The following is a 19,653-nucleotide window of genomic DNA, read 5'->3' as shown; positions in this document are numbered from 1 at the left end:
GCAGGTTAAAAAGTGTTATGATTCAGCTACGATATGTACTACAGCACAGATGGCAACTGAGGAGAGTTATTTTGACAGTTGACTTAAATTTTAATTTCTACCCTTCATTTTCCAGAAGAAAGTATTTTCCAACCCCCCTGTCATTTCCCTTTTATTTTAAAGGTGTACACACTTTACCATTTCACAGACTTCCTTCTTTCCTCTTTTTTCTTGGGCCACACTCAGCATTGTTCCGTTGGCATAGTGTAAACACTACTGCCATGGAGGAAGGCAATGCTTATAATGAATGATGCATTTAACTTTAAAGGATTTCTCTTGTTTGTCTTAACTTTAAATCATTTTTATAACAATTTAAAAAACAACTTTCTGTTCTTCTTAGTACTGCAGTGGGTTTGTATAGCTTTTTAATATTTTGTTTTGCTTTTACACTGTGCAGTTTATGATGTTTAAATTATCATGGTTTGTTTATTATTGATCTATTAAATATCTAGACAGTGCCTTGTCAGAGGTGTGGTTTAAAAATTAAATTGTCATTATTATTATTATTGCTTAATAGCGCCAACAACAAATTTAATCCATCTAAGGACCAGGCTGAGTAAGAATTCTGTTTAGTTCAGGTACTGTGGGAGGCTGCACAAATCACCCATCAATTTTAGCAGCATACGTCATTGCTCTGCTCAGCTCTTGTATTTTGTCCACTTCAGCTTGACTTTTTGCTACTGGCAGAGAGTGCCACATCAGAGAGAGCTGCTAAATATGGGGGAGATCTTTATTGAACCTCAATTTTTTTTAATTCATCATCTTGATGACTGGTGGTAGCAGGGGTTGAAATAAAAAGTTTCCATTTAACAACTAAGGGTCTGATCCAAACCTCTGGACATGAATGAAAGGGTTCCCATGGTCTCCAAAGGGCTTTTGGTCTAGCTCTAGTCCAGTCAAATGGATTTTAAATGGGTGCACAAAAGTGAAAAAGATGTATAAAAATGTTACTGTAGCTATAAATCCAAGATGATGTTCGTGCATTTTATACATAGCAAACAATTCTTTTCGTTCAGTTTATGGTAGGTTTCTATTTTAAATCAGTACCAAAAGCTAAAATGTATCAGATCATTTTGCTTTGCAGACTACGAGCAGTGTAATATTAGGCCCTTTAAGGCAGGTGTAGTGGCCCAGGACGGCAGGCCTATGGTCCAGCGCTACTCTGTTCCAACAGCAACACATTTGTAGTCTGAAGGGACACCTGGGTGTTGGAAACTGGCACAACAAAGCTTAGTGAGAAAGGTGGCAGGGTTTTGAGCAACATCCTTTGCTTGGTGAAGGAGGGACCTGAAGAAAGCAGGACCTACTGGTGGGTTAGAGACTAGAAGGGGCCCAGAAATGAACCCAACAATGGCTCTGCAAGAAGCAAGGGAAAGAGCCAAGGAAGAGGCCTAATGAGACCACCAGATGACTTGGGGAACATATCCTGAGGAGGAGTTGTCATTTGACCAAGAACCAGATAGACTTGTCCCAAGAGGAAGGAAGTGGCCTGGGGGTCAGACAGGGCGACTTTGAGGTTTGTACCAGATGCCTCTCCATCACTCATGACCCAAGGCTGGAGCCACCAGGCAGGGGAGGGTGAGCACTGCCCTTGGTCTGGGGTGTGGTGCAGGAGTACCCCAGAGAAGTAGGGAGAGATGCGGACCTGTGTTTGCTTGCACCTTTTGTTAATTTGGATTTTGGTTCCCCAGGAAGAGGCAGGGTTCTGGTGTAGCTGGAGAGCTAAACCACCCAAGAGAAACTGCCTATCGCTGCATTCACACTGCAAGAAAGGATGGCCCAGCTACAGCAGTATATATCTTGGGTCTGATCCTACTCTCATCCAAGTCTACGAGAGTTTTGAATTAACTTTAATAGGAGCTGTATTGGGCTATTGATCAGCAGCGCCTTGTTTGCCAAGATAAGGCAGGTTTAGGGGAGTTCACAGCAGCAGTTGAAGAGGTCTCAGACAGTTCAACCCCATTAAATGATTCTCTCTTCTCCCCTGTCTTTTCCTTGCAGTGTGATGGCAGCATGTGAGAGACATTCAACCGAGATTACATCTTTCTGATTTTCTGCATCGAGCCTTGGAGGTAGCCTGCCCTCAGCACTGCCCTTGAAGTGTGAACCGAGTAATGTTGCCAGTATACAGTGCTCATTTTCAGACACAATGCTTATTTTGGGAGCACTTGAGAGATTTACAGCCATATCCTCTGCCAACACGACAACAGGCCTGTCAGCTTTTCTCTTCAAATTCTCTCCAGGTCACCCAGGAAAAAGTGTAGAAACTTAATCTGAGGAAGGCTTTGACGATAGTTGGACTGATTGCACTCATGTTCAGGGCAGTAGCCTGAACTGGCTCTGACAACCTGACCAGACTTTCAAAGCAGTCTGCAACTACTACGACAAAGCATTCTGTCTGCTGTGCCTGGCAATGTTCACATTCGCCTTTCCCAGGTTTTCTGCACCCTGAGCCACTGTGGTGCCGAGTAGATTCCCACTGTAAGCACTCGTTATATCACTCTGATGCTCCTGTTCCGAAGGGCTGAAAAAGTAAATGGCATTGCACCCTGATTCCCAGGCAAGAGTCTACAGATTGACAGAATCAGATGGCATGGAAAATGTGCACTGTGCTAATAGCTGCTGTCTTTAACAGCTCTGGCCTTGTTGGCACTATCAGCAGACATGAGAAACCGGTGGCACGACTCTCAGTAGGAATGGCTGGAATTTCAGAGATTTTCCTAAGTATCTGTGGAAGGAACTATATAGATCAGCAGCCCAAAATCCAAACAGGAACTGAGGAGGCAGGTTTTCCATTTTCTAAGCCTGAATTTATCTATCTGAAAACTCTGTTGTGAAGCTGGTTCACCTGTGTGAAAGAATTTCCATTGGGAGGTCTTGTGCCACCCCCAACACTCTGACTTACATCCAAAGGTGCATTGAAATTTCCTGCCTGCTCCCCCAACCGCTCTCCAAGAAAGCTCTCCCTGGAGGTGCCTGTCCTGAGCCCCTCAGGAATTTTCAGGATCTCTTGGCACAAGGTGGAAACTCAGAGTGTTCCTCTGATATTCTTGTTAACTGCTGGAATTAGCCTACCTTGCTTGTCACCATGAAAGGTTTTCCTCCTTCCCCCCCCCCCCGCTGCTGGTGATGGCTTATTTTAAGTGATCACTCTCCTTACAGTGTGTATGATAAACCCATTGTTTCATGTACTCTGTGTGTGTGTATATAAATCTCTCCTCTGTTTTTTCCACCAAATGCATCCGATGAAGTGAGCTGTAGCTCACAAAAGCTTATGCTCTAATAAATTTGTTAGTCTCTAAGGTGCCACAAGTACTCCTTTTCTTTTTGCGAATACAGACTAACACGGCTGCTACTCTGAAACCTGTCAGAGTGCAAAGCTGTCCAAAGTATCAATAAAAAACACATAGGATTGGGCTCCAGGGTTAAACCGGCCCCAAGGCTGATAGTAATTTCCATCTGCTTCTTAGCCACTGCCAGATAAATGCTACAGGGAATTTGGGGGAAAGACAGGACTCATTTGGGTGGCCTAATTCCAACACTGAACAAAATACCCAATGGGAGTTTTTTGTTTGGTTTCCTTAGGTTGAGACCTACAAGGTCTACCATGCCTCATCCCTGGCCCAGATTGCCCTGTGCCGAGCCATGCTCAGAGGGGGCCCTCTGCAGGCCGATCTCCCCCGTCTGAGCAGAAGTGCTGGTGGTCAATCAACAGCACAGCCTGCTCCTCAGAGGGATCAGGAGTCAGTCAGGGAGTGGGCTGGGTCTGGGAGGGGCTGTGCCAAGGGAACAGACATGCTATGCACATAGTCCCCTACCCCTTTTTGGAACTCTCCTCTGTACAGTGGGACTTACCCATTAACTGGGAGTTTCTGAAGCACACTCAGCATGGCTTCTTTGGAGCAATTCTCATAGCGAACACAAGAGGGAGCCAGGGTGGCCGGGAGCCATATAGAGACACATGACCTCAGCCCATACAACCCCTGGCTTCAGCAAGGATCTGCAAGTTCTGGAGGTCAACCCCCTTGCCTGTTCCATGGGTGGGAGCCCTGCTCCCTCCAGGGAACCTCCCAGAGTTTCCCATGCCTGTGCCCTTTCTGTGAGTTTTCCCACCCAGGGTGGGGGTGGGTGGGGGGGGGGCGTGGGCGTGGGCGTGGGCATGGGCATGGGCATGGGCATGGGCATGGGCATGATCTTGATCTTGCTAGTTTTTTGGCCAGGCAGAGTGTGACTTTACCAGTAACAATTAGTCCAGGAACCAGTTAGTATTTATTCATATTTATATCATGACTAACTGCAAAACAAACGTGAATGTTACTCTTCATGACCAGCTCTGTTAGGAGAAAGGAAACTTGGCATGAGTCACCGCTGCAATTGGTAAAATACTGGCAGCAATGTGATCTGTCTCCTGTATTTGGTGAGCAAGGGATAATGTCCCCATAAATTGGGAAATGACTTTATGACTGAGAAGTAGTCATGGGCATGCAGCGTATGGTGCATGCAGTTTGATTTCTGGTTCACTTAGCCTTGGTAATGTGACTCCAGCTGACTTTGGGATTGCTTGGAGCCCTTTATATCACTAGTATGGGCAGCAATGAATAACTAGCACAGCCTTCTTGGAAAGGAAAGTCTGACTTGGAACAATTCTGTGAGTCACCCTGGGCATGAGTTTATGTAAAAGGGTTGTGGGCAACAAGTGCAAAACAGAGCTGTAGATCATTCAGGAATGTAATTGGCAAGGTGCTGAAATGCTGGGATCCTAATCAGGAAATTATGGTATTTCTCTGCCATGCTTTTCCTGTGGGGTCCTTTGACGTGATACATTGGATTTCTTTAGGACCGCAATGTTTTTGCACCCTGCTCTTACTTGCAGCATGATGGGCAAGGCTCATAGGCTTGATTAATTCAAATAGAGACCACCTGTTTATCTGTTTACTTACAAGGCATCCACGGACACTGAGCCTGAAACTCACTCACACGAAGGCCACTTTATGCTGCACTGGCAATCTGACATGGGTATAGCTGGTAAGGGAAGGAGGCTCACTGTGCCACTTAGTCCTTTCAAATAATCTTCCCCATCAACCTTCAACCACCATCTTATGTTGATGCCTCTTGAGAAATCATCTTAGCAGTAGTAGTAGTAGTACACCCTTGCATTACTTCAGCCCCTACGAGCCCTAGTCATGGGCCAGTACCCCATTGTGCTAGGCACTGTACTGATAAACTGAACTGTGTGCTTCTGTCTCAGGTCTTTGCACTACACTTGCGTATGTTCATGTTTTCTGAACTTGCTGAATATCCACCTGGTGAGGTATAGAAGATATGGGCTCTGCCTCCCAGCACATACAGGCTAAGGCCAGCGTGGAGTTAACCAGCAAGGTCAGTGTTAAAAGGCGATTCATGCTGCAGCTTTGCTGTGGGCCTGCATGAATCTGTGCTTAGGGCTCATGGATGGAACTGGACTGAAAGCTTAAACTAAATCCATCTGTGCAGTTCCAGAACAGACACAGCACAAGCTTCCCCCTCCAGTGTGCCTCAGCCCTTACTGGGCTAGCTCTCCCTACAGGGACAAGGAAGATCAGGCTCCTGGCCAGGTACCACAACGTCAGCTGTGAGTAGCGTAAGAACCTGAACAAAATGGAAAGAAATGCCTGCTCAGCCCTTCATCTATCAGCTGAGAGGATGAACAGGGATATCAATTATTTTCTCTCTCACTTCTGCACATCCAGGCTTCCCCCAGCGGCAAGGACCTCACTCTCCTCTCCTGCAGATGCATCAGGAAATGGAAAAAGGAATTAAAAACAAACCAACCAACGGGCCTGGCTGCTGTGATTTTCTGCCTCAGTGGGGTTACTCCCAGTTTACACCAGTGTAAATGAGTTCTAACTCAGGTGCACACTTTTTCTTTTTAAGAGGGAGGCGGGGGAGCACCCTTCTTGAGAGACTTTGCTTGCTTAATTAGCCTCTTCTCTATCACACTATCTATCTTCCTCTTCAACCTCTATTCTCATTCATGCAGATTTATAGTGGCCAGCAAATCGGCAACACCTGTACAGCCTGTAGCTGCAGCAGGCGGCTTCCCCCTATTGCTAATGGATTTAGAATGAATGGGGGGACTTTTTCTCCCCCCTCATTAAATCAAATTGAAACTGATTTCTGACATGGCAGCTGGACAAGCTGCAATGTCTTGAACTAACAGCCACTCCCTCATGACAGAATCATTCTCTCCCCCTTCCTTTTCCACCCCCTTTTTGTTTTTCAAACTAGGTGCAGTCATCAGAGCACGCTTCCTGGGAAGTCATGATGGCTACTTCATCATCTTTTATTTTTGTAAGTCACATACCGCTGAACAGTGAACTGTTCCAAATTTTCAGGCGTGTGTGGAGATGGATGAGTTACAGATTTTATGTGAGTGGACAACAGATGTGGGGAAGGACCTTGATGTGGTCCTGCAGCTCAGGTTTGAGAAATGTGCTCACACATTCCCCAGAGTGAGGGGGGCTGCTTCTGCCATGGCTCTGTTTCACTGCTGTCAGAGTTGGGCTTGTTTGTTTTAACATTGTTAACTTTTAGAGAAGTGAAGTTCAAATCCAAACTTTCCCAGAGTTAGGGTGTATTTAAACACAGGGGCTTGGTTGGATCCATTATATAGAGAGAGGCTAGGTACATTTTTCAAAAATGCCTAAATCAATGGGACTTGGGGCCAGATTTTCAATGGTATTTAGGTGCCTAAAAATGCAGATGCTTTTAAAAATCTCACTTAGCCCACTCTCTGCATCTTTAGACCCCTAAATATCTTTGAAAATCTGGTCCTAAGTGCCTAGGTCACTTTTGAAAATGAGATTTAGGAGCCTAAGTCACTTCTGCTGCAACACTTGAATCTTATTCTGTATTTTCTACTACAAGTTTATGTCGGATTTAGCAGCATTAAATCAAATTAACCATGCACCCGTCCACCCAACGAAGCCATTTTTTCGACATAAAGGGCTCTTAAAACTGATTTCTGTACTCCTCCCCAATGAGGGGATTAGCGCTGAAATCCACATCGCCATTTCGAATTAGGATTAGTGTGGATGCAATTCAAAGGTATTGGCCTCCGGGAGCTATCCCACAGTGCACCATTGTGACCGCTCTGGACAGCACTCTGAACTCGGATGCACTGGCCAGGTGTACAGGAAAAGTCCCAGGAACTTTTGAATCTCATTTCCTGTTTGGCCAGGCGAGCTCATCAGCACAGGTGACCATGCAGTCTCAGAATCGAAAAAGAGCTCCAGCATGGACTGAACGGGAGGTACTGGATCTGATCGCTGTATGGGGAGAGGTATCTGTGCTATCAGAACTACATTCCAAAAGATGAAATACCAAAACATTTCAAAAAATCTCCGAGGCCAAGAGGGACAGAGGCTATAGCAGGGACACAACACAGTGCCGGGTGAAACTTAAGGAGCTCAGACAAGTGTACCAGAAAACCAAAGAATCAAACGGATGCTCCGGGACAGAGCCCCAGACATGCTGCTTCTACAAAGATAAAATACTAGAATTATAAAACACTGTGAAGCACTACGGAGAAAGCAATAGAACTACAGCAGAGAGAAAGGCCCAGACTGTGTGCTCAGGGCAGGTGCATGGGGAATATGTCAGCACTCAGTTTGGCCTAATGTTTCCATGGAGAACTACCAAACGGACATAGTATTTGTGTCCTTTCAGCACAGAGAAAAACAGCAAACCAGGGCACTAGTGGGAAAGTCCTGCCCATACTCTGCACCCCAGAAGGCCCTGGCTGGGAACAGGACTTCAGGGGCCTATAGTGGGGGAATCTGTACCTGCTGCACCAAGCCTCCCTTGTAGCTCTGTAGGGGCTCCCGGCTTCTGGCTCTGGAGAGGGTTTGGGGTAAAGCCAGCGGATCCATTATTATGCAGCTGTCTATGCAGTACTGCAGCCATCAGGCTTCACTAGTGGCCACAAATCAGGTAGGTTTCTGCTCCCCCCTTGGGGAAGAGGTTTTGGTAGTGTTATCCGTGGCAACCTAATGCCACTGTGCAGACAGGCCACTGCGAGGGCATTGAGGGAGAAACACAAAAGCTGTAGGCGAGACAACAAGTCATTCAGTTACTCACCTTGGTGGCCCAAGTCTGCATATTGACAGATTCCACCCAAAACCAGGGAACCCTCATGCTCCACTCAGGTTTGCGGGGTGCAGTCCTTTGTGCGTCATTTTGAGAGGGAGCAAGGACTTGCCTCTAAAATTAAAGAGCTTTTATGTTAATGAGACAGACTCCTGGGGATCCATCACCAGTCTGTGGTATTTCAAACAGTCCCATCACCATCATCTCTACGTACCAAACCAGGATTATTATAGCTGGTTACCAAAAAGTTATGGAAAAGGCACTCAGTCCGTAAGAAGCTGTAGGTATTTATCAATGTGAGAACGTTTTATGTGTGAAGAGACTTAAACTTAACTAAGCCCTCTCAGTTTCTGGAGCAGTATCGTGTTTCCAGGCTCTAACAGCAACAATTTTTACCGCTCACTTAGTCAGCATTTCTGATGTCTATAATTTAAGGTAACAGCCGCAAGAAAACCCAAGGGTTTGTGTGAAATGGAGTTAAATTTAGATCTGAAAAGAGGTACAGCTGAGAAGCATGCAGCAGCCATAGGGGAGGTGGCATGGTCTGCCAATTAGGACAAGGGAGTTGAGTCAGGAGAGCTTGATGCTATTTCTACCTTTGCCACAGGTTTCCTCTGGGGCCTTGAGTAGATGGCTTAACTTCTCTCTGTTTCTGTTTCCCTATCTTTACAATGGGATGAATAATACTGCATGAGTTTTGTACAATGCTTTGAGATCCTTGGATGAAAGATGATACACACAAGTGCAAGATATTATCAATGAGCACCCACGGTACTAGATCTGCCCCACCCCTCTGGCCTGCTAGATGGTTATATTTATTTTTATTAATGTGAGAAATGTTTAAAGCTTGTTAAGCTTATTAACACTGTTTGGCACTCTACAGGCTGTTGTGTGGCTTACAACACACTGGAGTTTAGCTCTGCTTCCTACCAATGGAGTTAGGCTCATGTTCTCTGTTTTCACAACGGCCAACGATACAGGGTACCAGTATTGAGCGGCTGGTTTGCTTAATACTGTATGTTCTGTATTCCATTAATCTGAAAGGAGATGTTAGCAGCTGAAGTTATAAAGCAGATGTAAATTGCTATTGTCACATGCTTATAAGAGTCTCAGATATTAATATGGGGCTGAGAAATTGTGGACTCTAGAATTGTAGGGACTCCGAGGGGTTTTTTTTTGTTTGTTTGCTTGTTTTCTGAATTCTGCAATATCGCTGTAAATTCTAAGCTTTCATTAAAAACATATGTTTCTATTGTTGCCCTCTGCCAAGGCATAGAAGAATTCCAGGGCCTTGCAGGGCAGCGTCTCACTGGAGGGGAAATATGGGACTCAGAGTTTGGGTACATTAAGTGTAACTGGCTTTTTTCTCTTTCTCTTTATTTTTTTGTCTTTTGTTTTTTAAAACACATATGCACCGGTCCTGGTACTGAGGCAGTCACAAACAGGCAGGCAAATCCTTTCTTCCAGAAATCTCAGCCAATACACCGATGTCCTGTTCCCAGGAGCTTACTGTGTCCCAAGCATTGTCTTCAAACATGGAGCATAAAACAAAACTCTGCTATCTGACACAGCTTCCCTGCACAGCAAAATAACAATAATACAGCATAATTTAAAAGACAAACTTGCTCACACTAAGAAAAAGAAACTTGTAAGATCATGTATGACAGTGCCATCTGGTGGCACCTGACAAACGCTATATTTTCCCATTGCCAAGGTATAAGTTTGCATGGAAGGATTTGATTTTTATCGGTATATTGTCAGCAAACGTCAATTCTACCGAACACACACAAACCAACCAAAAAATATTTCCATCAATAGTAATCAAAATTAACAGATAGACAAAGCCAAAAAAAATGTTGCTTGAGAACTTATTAGAGTTTGATTTAAGGATATTTATTCTGTGTATTTTGACATGTAATGTAGACAATTTGTGTTTTAACAGTCATCAAGATTTAACTTTTTGAATCTTAATGTCTACTGCCACTAAATAGTTGTTGTCTGATCCCACCCATTGTCTGCCTTGCCCATAATTTCCCACAACTGTGAAAATTTAAATATATACAAATCTACAAACATTCTTTAAAACCAACAAATATTATCCATCAAAATTATATAAAACAAAACAAAACAGAAAAACAACAAAGAACAAATTCTGCCAAGCCTAGATATAAGCATCAGAATGTAAGTATCAATGCAGAGAATGGACGTCAGACAATATCAAAAGCAGCAGCAAAAATAGAAGTTCACCCTCTTCTTCCTCTTTGAGGCATGAATTTCAAACCCTAATTGGACACTTAAATGTCAACATTAGTGAGCCAAGTACTTTTTTGTCTTCTTGGCCTTGTAAAACAAATGTCAGTTAACTGGAAAAAAATTCATACAATCTTAAAATGCACAGTAAATATTGAAGGAGAGTCAGGAAATAAAAAAGTCTAGATTTTTACAACAATACTGACACCGTCCTGTGGCCCATCTTGTACATTTATGAAATGCATTTAAAACATAAGCAAAAAATAGTAATCAATCGTAATTTTAACCATGTAGGAATTCTACATAATAGGCCATGCGACTCAGTTAACCTATCAGTAAGAACCTTAACTTCTGCATTTCCCAACTTTTGAAAATACTAATCTGTGCAACTACAATGTTATTTTAGCTTTGTGAATGCTCTTCTCTAGAAGATTGTTGCCAGAATAGCAGTGAATGGGTTAATTACTTCTAGCAGGTGCATGTGTTATATAATCATATGTTACCCCTCCACAGTGTGAATTATGTCACCAAGTTTGTGACCTAAACATGTGCTGTTGCTAAGCAACACTGAGTCACAAGTTTCTTGGTCTGCAACTTCCATTTGGTATTTCACTAGAGATGTGCCACTGCCATACATGCTTCTGCTTTGGGCAACTGAACTCTTATTTGCCTGAAGGGATGCCCAATCCAGCTGCTTTGAAGTAAGAGCTAGAAACCTACACCCAAAGCTTTTTCAATGATCTATTCAAGTGGAGCTAGCTCCCCAGATTGCAATAGGCCCTACTGTCTTCTTGTCCCAACAGACACCCAGCCACTGATGGGGCTCAAGTGAGCCCTTGTTATCAGAACTGGCCTTTGATGCTACAGAGGAGACTCTTTTGTATTTTTCAAGCAAAAAACAAGTCCTTTTTCTTGCAAAGATACTCTTAAAAACAGATTGTTAGGACTGAAAGGCATATGCAGTTGGGCTCCAGTTCTCCAGCAGGGAGTACTCCTCACCCATGAACGCATAGACACAGAGAGGATAGCTACCCTACAAGCAAAGGTGTGATTTATCACAGATTGGCATACCTGTAACCTAGCTAGTGTGGGTAACAATAGCAATGAAGAGGCGGTTGTACAGGCTTCAGTACAGGCTATCTGTCCAAGTACAAGCCCGCTGGGGGGCCTAGGTATGTGCTAGTCAGTGTAGAAGCCTGAGACATTCCTCTTCTTGGGGTCTGTGAGCACGAGTTGCAGAATAAGGAATACTTGCTCATGCAAACAGTGCCAACGCAGTCAATAGGACTATTTACATGTGTCACTCAGTGAGAGTAGAGGTTGTAGAATTGAGCCAGGGGTTAGTAGATTGATTGCTGTGTGTAATGCTGTAGTTAGGTGCTTGCTTCTGTAGCACCCTAAATAGAAAACACATACTTGACAAATCCTCTTTCTCCTGCTAGTCCTATGTGTACAGTGCTAAATCCTGTTCTTGACTATGTACAGTACATGCAGTTCAAGGCAATGGGCATTGCAGGTGCTCTGATCTCTTCCCCTGCCTGCCATACATACCAGAGAATTTGTCTTCTTCTATGTAACACATATTGCAGGTCATCTCCTTGTTTCATTTCTTACAATCCATCTCTTTGTCCCTGCAAGATGAATGAACAGATGCTACAATACCTGTCACAAACAGTAGCATATGTTGTCAGATTGAACTCCAGGGTTTTTTGCATAGGGTTCTTCAAGAGATGTGGATTTGTAAAACACCCTCAGAACATTTGACTGAATTTCCACTTTTGATTTAACATGAAATAAATAGGCTTTAGACAATATAAAATAAACGTGATATAGCATAGAGCCGGATAATGATTCCAGCACATACTGTATGGGGATAAATGATTTTCCAGGACAACAAAATATGACAGTGAAAGAAAGAAAAATGAATTTCCCAGCTTGCTCAGTAATTCTGATTAGGTTGCCTTGCCTGTAAAGAATTAGCTAGAACAAGTTGACACAATCACATAGAATTACCTAATCTGATAAACATTATGTGTGACAGATAAAACATCTGTTTAAAGAAAACAAAGTGCACTTATCCATGGGCTTAAGATACTGACCAAAATCAGATCAACTAACAGAATAGAATGTCCTTAACAGAGACATTGCAAAGAACTCAAACAATTTATAGCATTACAAAGACATAGCTTTCAATCCATTTTTTGTTCTATTGATTAGCATGCTGCAGATCACTTAAATTTGGTAACTGTAAGTTTCATTGAGCAGTACTGAAACTAGAGTAATTCCAAGAGGATGGTTTGGTATGCTAGTTGCAATGAGAATGTGTTCTTCTGAATAAATGCTGGAAAGAACAAAACTCCATTGTTAGGCAACAGTTCTAGGCAGACAGATGCACCTTACCTTGCTGAGGACAAAGTTCATGTCACTGGCTTTTACAATGCAACCCCAAAATTGGGATAAAAATCCCCTACAAAAAATCCCCCACAATCCCGCAGCAGAAGCATCTTCAAAATATTGTAGGATTTATAATTTTCTGTAACTTCCCCGACAAGACTCAACATTACTGATGTCAATAACTGACAGATGCAAACAGTGAGGTAACAGCAGGTTTTTGTGGGGCAGAGAATCTGGGTTTAAAATGAGTGACATGCTCTAGAATAAGATACTGTGGAAAGGCATTTTTAATTTTCATTACAATGCTCCCCCCATCCACCCCAAACTACCATGAGAACTTCCTACACTACTGGGATTTTTATCTTCACTTCAATCAGCTTTTTACTACAGGAGAAATTTAAGTAGCACTGTCTCTTTCAGGGTTTGTTATTTGGATCTTAGAAAACAGATAGAATTTATCCCAAGCTTAGGGACAGGCATAGGAGAAGGTGGAAAGCTGAAAGTGAACGAAGGAGCTATAAAATGAGAGGACTGAGAGGCCCATGGGGACTCACTAGTGGAGCAGAAAGAGTTAAGAGCAGAGATGGACGTCAGGGGGAATTTGATGGTAATGTGATAAGCGACAGGAAGCCAGGAAAGGGGTTCAAGAAGAGCATGGGTGTGAGTGACAGCATCAGGATGACAGGAATGGAAGATGATTTTAACAGAGGTGTTCGGAAGCGACTGTAGGGGAAGAGATGAAAGGGAAGAAAGGGGAAAAATTACAGTAAAGCTAGATGTATACATTCATAGGCTTAACGCGTCTCTTCCTATAGCAGAATACAGTGTAGCAATATGGAGAAGACTGAAAAATATGGTGCCGCGAGCTATTTGAAACCCCACCCCCACCCGAGAGTCTGGCGAGATAACCACAAGCCGCAGTTTTGTCTACCATGCAATGATAATATTTTGGGAGATTGGATGATTTGTGGTGACACTCTGCCAACTCCGGCTGTTGCCTTTAAAATTAACTATTTCCACGATTTAGCGGAGGCTGCCAAACTCAGACTGGCAGAATCCCTCCTAGCAAGAGCACCACCTCTTTGTACTTGCTCAGGGACAGATCCTGCAGTTCTAACTAATCGTGAGATAGTGCCTGCAATGGGACTACTTCTGTGAGCAACTAGTGAACATGAGCAAGGGTTGCAGAATCTCACCTATAATAGTGAAACAGACATTTCATAGATTCATAGATTCATAGATACTAAGGTCAGAAGGGACCATTCTGATCATCTAGTCCGACCTCCTGCACAGCGCAGGCCACAGAATCTCACCCACCCACTCCTATGAAAAACCTCACCCATGTCTGAGCTATTGAAGTCCTTAAATCATGGTTCAAAGACTTCAAGGAGCAGAGAAGCCTCCCTCAAGTCAACCATGCCCCATGCTACAGAGGAAGGCGAAAAACCTCCAGGGCCTCTCCAATCTGCCCTGGAGGAAAATTCCTTCCCGACCCCAAATATGGCAATCAGCTAAACCCTGAGCATATGGGCAAGATTCACCAGCCAGATACCCAGGAAAGAATTTTCTATAGTAACTCAGATCCCATCCATCTAATATCCCATCTCAGGGGATTTGGCCTATTTACCCTGAATATTTAAAGATCAATTACTTACCAAAATCCCATTATCCCATCATACCATCTCCTCCATAAACTTATCGAGTAGAATCTTAAAGCCAGATAGATCTTTTGCCCCCACTGCTTCCCTTGGAAGGCTATTCCAAAACTTCACTCCTCTGATGGTTAAAAACCTTCGTCTGATTTCAAGTCTAAACTTCCTGGTGGCCAGTTTATACCCATTTGTTCTTGTGTCCACATTGGTGCTGAGCTGAAATAATTCCTCTCCCTCTCCTGTATTTATCCCTCTGATATATTTATAGAGAGCAATCATATCTCCCCTCAACCTTCTTTTAGTTAGGCTAAACAAGCCAAGCTCCTTAAGTCTCCTTTCATAAGACAAGTTTTCCATTCCTCGGATCATCCTAGTAGCCCTTCTCTGTACCTGCTCCAGTTTGAATTCATCCTTTTTAAACATGGGAGACCAGAACTGCACACAGTATTCTAGGTGAGGTCTCACCAGTGCCTTGTATAACGGTACTAAAACCTTCTTATCCCTACTGGAAATGCCTCTCCTGATGCATCCCAAAACCGCATTAGCTTTTTTCACAGCCATATCACATTGGCAGCTCATAGTCATCCTATGATCAACCAATACTCCAAGGTCCTTCTCCTCTTCCGTTACTTCTAATTGATGCGTCCCCAACTTATAGCTAAAATTCTTGTTATTAATCCCTAAATGCATAACCTTACACTTCTCACTATTAAATTTCATCCTATTACTATTACTCCAGTTTACAAGGTCATCCAGATCCTCCTGTATAATATCCCGATCCTTCTCCGAATTGGCAATAACTCCCAGCTTTGTATCATCTGCAAACTTTATTAGCACACTCCCACTTTTTGTGCCAAGGTCAGTAATAAAAAGATTAAATAAGATTGGTCCCAAAACCGATCCCTGAGGAACTCCACTGGTAACCTCCCTCCAACCTGACAGTTCGCCTTTCAGTAGGACCCGTTGCAGTCTCCCCTTTAACCAATTCCTTATCCACCTTTTGATGTTCATATTGATCCGCATCTTCTCCAATTTAACTAATAATTCCCCATGTGGCACGGTATCAAATGCCTTACTGAAATCTAGGTAAATTAGATCCACTGCATTTCCTTTATCTAAAAAATCTGTTACTTTTTCAAAAAAGGAGATTAGGTTGGTTTGGCACGATCTACCTTTTGTAAAACCATGTTGTATTTTGTCCCATTTACCATTGACTTCAATGTCCTTAACTTAATTTCCTGCTTCCTCACAACCTCCTCTCTTGTAGAAGCATGGCCATAACCCTGGAGGGTCATAGACTGTAGGAGCCATTCATGTTTAGGTATACCACTCTGGGTTCTTAGCTTTCCATGAACAGCTGGTCCTGGCAATACATCACTGTGATGAGGCATGCAGATGTTACTATGCCTGCTAGAGGGGGCTCCGCTACTCTATACCTTAGTGATAGGCCCCAGTGAGCCAGACAGTTGCTCGGGACTTTAGGTTATTTACCCTCTTCTTGGAGGTGTTGCTGTCAGGGGGTTAGTTAGATGCAGCTGACTGTATTTAGGAGTTTCAGCTCCTTAAAGAAATTATATATAGTGTCTAAGAACTCCCTGGGGAAGGAGACCTGGACATCATTTTTATTTGATTTTGCATCAGTGCAGATTCTCCATGCTGGTTCAAGTCCTAGACGATGCCATTTACAGGAATGAGATGGCGGCACTAGGGGACAGACTACTGCCCCCTCTATGTATATGTGCACTTACATACAGCATTAGTACATGCATCCACTTGTGTGTGTCTACGGCCGGCTTGGGAACAGGCACTCCTCTTTTCTTAGCCCCATTCTCATCTCCTTTTAGCCTCCCCATTGCCACGAAATGCTTCTCCATCACCATATCACATGGAGATGTGTGATGACAGATACCAAAATCAATGACCTAGCCAATTCCCATGTTGATCTACTTTAGCCGGGACAAGTCCTAGTTTTAATCAGGGAAGGAACTAACAAGAGACTGTTTTCCAAGGAAGTTTTGGAAATCTTGCAACAAATCCTGCTTTCATGAAGTTTCTAGAATGAGGTTCAGATGTGCATCCAAGTTCTGAAATTTATCCAGTGCCAACCCCTAGCCCTTTGAGTCTGCTTCTCATCAGAGAGGTACTCCTCTCACAAAAACCAGCCATTGGCATGAACAGAGCAGTCTCAGACAGGTCAAGGAGTGAATCATAATAATTATGGATGAACCCTTCGATTCATGTTTATTAAACTCTGATAGCAAAGGAATTGCCCAGACAAATGTGTTTATGCATTGAATTTCCAGTTGAATAGTGTGCAGAGATGGGAGGGAAACTGGATTAAATTGTTAGGAACAATAAAAAAAATTCTTTTTGGCTAAATCTGAAAGAGAAACGTATGCTGTACTGAAGATCTGCTTCTTGTCACATACAGCATAAGTTTGCCATGGCAATTCTTTACTTTCATAATGTAATAGCTTTGTGAATATCCTGGTCTCCGAAGGCAGACATAAGGAGGAACTAAGAATCCTACTGTTGAGTCCTTGACCTATCTGATCGAACCCACAAACTGAATGGCAGGAGAAGAGTGATGTTGCTCCCTTGTCTCAGGCCAAATGTACATCAACCCTAATCTGCCTCCTGTTTCATCTTTCCCTGTACTTTTAGTCTGGACGGATCATTCTGTTGCACTTGAAGATTCACACACTCCAGCGGGGCTGTTTTATTTCAACCTTCACTCAGCAAGAAGTGCAACGAAAGCCAGAAAAGAAGATTGAGCTCTGTGTACTGTCAGTTGTACATAGTTCTGACGGTTATTTCCGCTCAATGGCTTCAGTTTTATCCCAGGATTATACATTTTGGGAATAACGGGAGATTTACATGCTTGAGCGTGGGTCAAATGACAGTCAGAATGAACATGTGTTGCAATTTTTTCACCTGCAGACTTCTTCTGGTGACTGTTATTTTAAAATTCCAGCTATGGCAGAAATTACTGATCGAAACTTTCTTCTGCAGATATTTACTGAACCATCTCAGGTGAGTAATGTTTAGTCAACTGCTTTTTGTTTTGTTCTGGCTCATTAATTATTATTAATTATTTCTTGTAATATTTGAGGGACATCTTATTTACTGTTTTGAATAATTAACTCTCTTTAATTGTGCCAAAGGGATACAGAGAGACAAGGTAGAGGAAGGTCATATATTTTATTGGACCAACGTCTCTTGTTGAGACAGACAAGCTTTTGAGCTTACACAAAGCTCTTCTTCAGGTCTGGGAAATGTACTCCGAGTGTCACAGCTAAATACAAGGTGGAACAGATTGTTTAGCATAAGTAGTTACAGATATTTCAATGCACCATTCAAGGTCCAATGGCCTGTTAACACCTCTGCACTGCAGTCATGGTGGGGGTGGGGAGAAGGGGAAGGACATGGACACACGGGACAGGACAGAGGGTGTGTGGGGAGGCAGTTTAAGTGGGTTACAGATTGTTGCAATAAACCATAAATGTGGTGTCTCTATTCAGTCCACGATTTTTAGTATCTAGCAAAATTACGAATTTAAGCTCCCAGGCTCATCTTTTGATGGTGTTGTGCAGGATTCCTTTGAGGATGAGGACTGAGAGGTCAGATAGGGAGTGATCGCTTTGTGAAAAGTGTTCACCCATAAGTGATGTGGTGGTTTTGTCTTATCATTTTTCTGTGTGAGTTTATTTGAAAGTGTGTTGATTGTCTGGTTTCACCCACATAGATGTTATTGAGACATTTAGTGCCCTGGAGGTACACAACATGTTTTGATAGGCATGTGTAGGACCTACGGATCTTGAAAGGTGTGCTATCATAGCTGTAGAGATATGTCTACAGGTTTTCCATCTGTTGTTCTGGCAGGGTCTGTTGCTTTGAGTTGGCATGTCCTGATCTGTGGGGAGCTTGCTTCTGATAATGAGCTTGGAGAGGTTATGGGGTTGTTTGAGGGCCAGAAGAGGGGATTCAGGAAAGATTTATTTCAGGATGGGGTCCCCATTGAGTATGGGTTGTAATTGTTTGATGATACCCCACATATGGGTTCCAGTGTGGTTGATAGGTGACAACTAGAGGTGAGTGGTCAGTTTGGATTTTATTTCTGTTTTGACGCAGGTTCTCTTGAGGTATTTGGATGGTCCTTTCCATGATGCAATCTACTTCTCCAGTGGAGTGTCCTTGTTAGGTGAAAGCGGTTTTAAGTGTATTGAAGTGTATATCCCGGACACTGTCAAACAGATTAAATCTAAATCTGATTTACTGTTAAATTGATTATACTTTTAATACTCTAAATAGCCATTTATTTAATTTACCTCTTCACTGTCATGCTATTTAACTTTTCAAAAGACCCAACCAAACACGAAACATAATGTTCTTGTGCACCATCTCTGGCTCTCCAGATGTAGCAACTGCAAACCATTAACCATTACGGCCCAGAGCTCTGAGTATTCAGAGTGATCTCATTGATCATTCTAAGGTATCGAAAAGGAAGTTAACAAAGCAGAATCACGTTGGCTTCTACTGCATAAAGAGTCATAAGAAAAACCTTAGTTTTCACCAAGTCTCATAGAACAAAGCAAGGAAAGCAATGTTATTTTCTAGCTTCCTAGCAGTTATTGCAAGCAATAGAAATAAAACTGTGAAATTAGGGTCTAGCATTGTCCACTCAGAAGGCAAGGTAGAAAGCAAAACACCTTTTATTAGATAAAAACATATAGGCAGGATGGGATCACTTATTGGTAACCAGCATTAGGTTTGGAACACCATTTCCCTGGTCCCACACACATTCCAATGCTGGAAGGGCTAACTCAATGGGAACAGCTTATGGAGGGATGCAATGGATTCTCCATCACTAGAAGTCTAAATCAAGATCTAAGTTCATCTAAGTGATGTGCTCGATCACAGTCCCAAGTTACTAAGCTCAATGTAGGAATCACTGACTGAAATCCTATTGCAGTCTGCATTTTGCAGGAGCTCAGACGGGAGGATCACAATGGACCCTTCTGACTGGTTAGCACAGGGAAACAGAGGGTGGGGACAGGGGACATCAGGGAGGTGGCAATTTCCCTAATGGAGATTAGAGTCACCTAGGGTCTTCTCTAATTGATACGCTGGCCTACAGTTCCTATACCACTGGGGGATCAACACAGTATATTGTAGCTCCACCACACCTGCT

The 19,653-nt window shown here is 43.1% G+C and overlaps 1 long non-coding RNA gene across 1 annotated transcript in view; it reads right to left on the bottom strand.

Annotated features, from left to right (window-relative positions):
* LOC122461060 overlaps nucleotides 1–8,258 on the bottom strand; it is a 33,713-nt gene extending 25,455 nt beyond the window's left edge. Inside the window, exon 1 of the long non-coding RNA XR_006282762.1 lies at nucleotides 8,158–8,258. This is a non-coding gene — a long non-coding RNA (uncharacterized LOC122461060). The remainder of the gene's footprint in view (nucleotides 1–8,157) is intronic.
* Nucleotides 8,259–19,653: the final 11,395 nt, after the last annotated feature.

Source organism: Dermochelys coriacea, chromosome 7 (assembly GCF_009764565.3).
Source record: "Dermochelys coriacea isolate rDerCor1 chromosome 7, rDerCor1.pri.v4, whole genome shotgun sequence".
Classification (NCBI taxonomy): Eukaryota; Metazoa; Chordata; order Testudines; family Dermochelyidae; genus Dermochelys; species Dermochelys coriacea.
This window is presented reverse-complemented; position numbering and strand designations above follow the sequence as displayed.